Source organism: Tupaia chinensis, unplaced genomic scaffold (genome assembly GCF_000334495.1).
Source record: "Tupaia chinensis unplaced genomic scaffold, TupChi_1.0 Scaffold000661_1, whole genome shotgun sequence".
Classification (NCBI taxonomy): domain Eukaryota; kingdom Metazoa; phylum Chordata; class Mammalia; order Scandentia; family Tupaiidae; genus Tupaia; species Tupaia belangeri.
Window position 1 is genome coordinate 5,554,825 of NW_006160183.1, and position 2,701 is coordinate 5,557,525.

General features: G+C 41.8%; 1 pseudogene; it reads right to left on the reverse strand.

Annotated features, from left to right (window-relative positions):
* Nucleotides 1–264: 264 nt before the first annotated feature.
* LOC102487759 (ferritin light chain pseudogene) lies at nt 265–1,916 on the reverse strand (annotated as a pseudogene).
* Between the last annotated feature and the right edge of the window lie 785 nt (nt 1,917–2,701).

The following is a 2,701-nucleotide window of genomic DNA, read 5'->3' on the forward strand; positions in this document are numbered from 1 at the left end:
TGGCAGGAGGCACAGCTACAGCCACTCCTTACCTCTCTGAGTTCTGTGGTTCTCACACCCCAAATCATTCATGAGAGCAATAGTCTTTGTTGTCCTAAAGAATTTTTTAATTTTTTAAATTGCTGCAAAAATCTCTATTCCTTTTGGTCCAAGGCATAGGAGAAGGCTCCAAGGCAGTTAAAAAGCTGCAAGTGGCCCGAAGGAGAGGCTTGGAAGTTGATACCAGGATATGCGGGATTCCAGGCCACTAGGCTCTGGGGACCCCTAGTCATGCTTCAGGGTGAGCCTTTCTGAGAGATACTCATCCAGCCCAGCCCAGCCTGGGGACTCCCTGCCTAAGGAGGTCAGGTGGTCCTCCGTTTTCTTGATGAGTTTCACATCCTCATCTAGGAAGTAGGTCTCCAGGAAGTCACAGAGAAGGGGGTCGGTGTGGGCAGAACCCAGGGCATGAAGATCCAAAAGGGCCTGCTTCAGACTCTTCTCCAGGACCAGGGCAGCTTCCACAGAGACCAGGGTTTTACCCCCCTCCGCCTTAGATGACTTCTGCCGGTCTTGGAAAAGAGCGTGGCCTCCATGGTGCTTTGCATCTTTAAGAGTTTCTTCGGGATTACATCACTGGACTCCGACCTCAGTCCCAGTCCTGAACCTGGCAGCACCAGGCGCATGTGCTGGCATACCCAAAATTCTGAGGAGATTGAAGAAGGGCTTGTGGCATGGCCATCTCTCCTGCAAGATGATTTCTTGTTTTCTGTCTCTCTGTCTCTGTCTCTCCAGGGAGCAGATGTGCCCTATAGCCAAAAAGAAGAGAAAGAGAGAGAGAGACTCTCAGCACCTTCACTCTTCTCCTCAAGGAACAAGCGGCCTATGTGCTGCAGAGCCACATTGTCATAGTCGAAATAGAAGCCACCCAGAGGCAGGTATAAGAGGCCCACAGTGGCCAGTTGACCATTAAGGTTCTGGCGGCCTCTACCACAGTGGAGTACTTTTGACAAACCTGGAAGCTCCTGGTCGGGCCATAATTAGGAACTTAACACAGGGCCAGCAGGTGGTGGTTAAGGGCGCTGGACTCCCACATAACTGACTGCAGTTCAAGTCCCGGACTTGGTGGCTTGCTGTCCCACTTTCTGTTTCTCTGTCTCTATGTCTCTCTCTGATCAAATAATAAATAAATAAATAAATAAATAAATAAATAAAATTCAATAAAATAATTCTTTAAAAAAATTTTAAAAATAAAAAATCTCATAGAATTTTTTGAGAAATGATGACCAGATGTAGAATTCACCAAGAAAAACGTATAAAAATGTCAAAGAAAATTATATATATGTATATATGTATACACACACACATATATATGTATATGTATATATGTATATACACGTATGTTTTGTGTATGGGTGTGTATCTGTGTCTGTTTTTGCCAGAGGGCATACATACTCTAAACCAGAGAGAGACAGAGAGAGGAAGGGAGAAAGCACCCAGTGGGGCATGGTCACATTGTCATTTCTTCTCTTCCATTTCTTCATCTCGTCAGGATTTTGGGCACACAAGCACATGTTCCAGGCACGTTTTCTAGCCCCTTGGGCCAGGATTTGAACCATACAATTGGCCTTCTGAGAGCTGGCTTCCTCAACCACCAGGCCAATCGTAAGTTATTTTTTGAACTTTCTAACCGTACAGTGATCATTCTAGAAACTATTACCTTTCATAGTGATAAATGTTCTAAAGTTCAGAAATTTCTTGGTTTCATTTATGTTCATTTATTTATTTCTTCCATAAGTGAGAGGGAGAGAGAGACAGCACTCCAACAGAGTCTTGACATCGCAATCCACCCCCAGTCCCTAGTGAGCCCCAGATCATTACCAAATGTGTTCAGCACACTCAGGAATATCTTCAGACTGAACCAGGAACCTTCCCATGTGGTATTGCTTTGTAGAGCTTCATGTTTTACCACTTATACCACTGTCTGGCCCTAGCAATTTCTTAAGTTTTACTAAAATTTTTATTTCTGATATGTTCAAGTAAAATTAAACTCATTTTTTTTGGTTGTTGTTTAATGAAAACATACAGTTTCACAGTATTTTCAGAAAACGATTTGATTTCTCCATTCACTGAAGAAGCATGTCAGTACCCCCTATGTGCTAGACATTGATCTAGAATGCTAAGGTAAGTGGTAAATAGGACAAGCAGAGATCCCTGCTGCATTTCTCTCCAGCCACCTGCTCAACTCAACTATTACATGTCTACTTACGTGCACTAATGGATGCATTCAAATGCTAAGATTTAGTATGATGTATTCCTTCTTCTGTTGAATTTCTCTGAACTGCTTCATAGTTGAATAACTGCCAGGGGTGTCCTCTGGAAAGCAGATGTCATGATGAAGGTAGAAGGAGAAGAGGATAGGGGTAAGGGTATGAACTGTGGTTGAAGGGTACAAAATTTCAGTGTTGTGTAAAGGGCACAAAATTTCAGTGAGATAAGACGAATAAGAACAAGAGATCATGGCAAACATAGTTATAACAAAATATTATATACTAAAAAATTGCTAACAGAGTAGATTGTGTGTTCTAACCACAATAAAGTGATAAGTATATGAGGTAATGCATATGTTAATTAGCTTGATTTAACCATTCCAAGTGTATACATATTTCAAAACATCATGTTGTTTTAAACTTTTACATTTACATATATATGTGCATATATA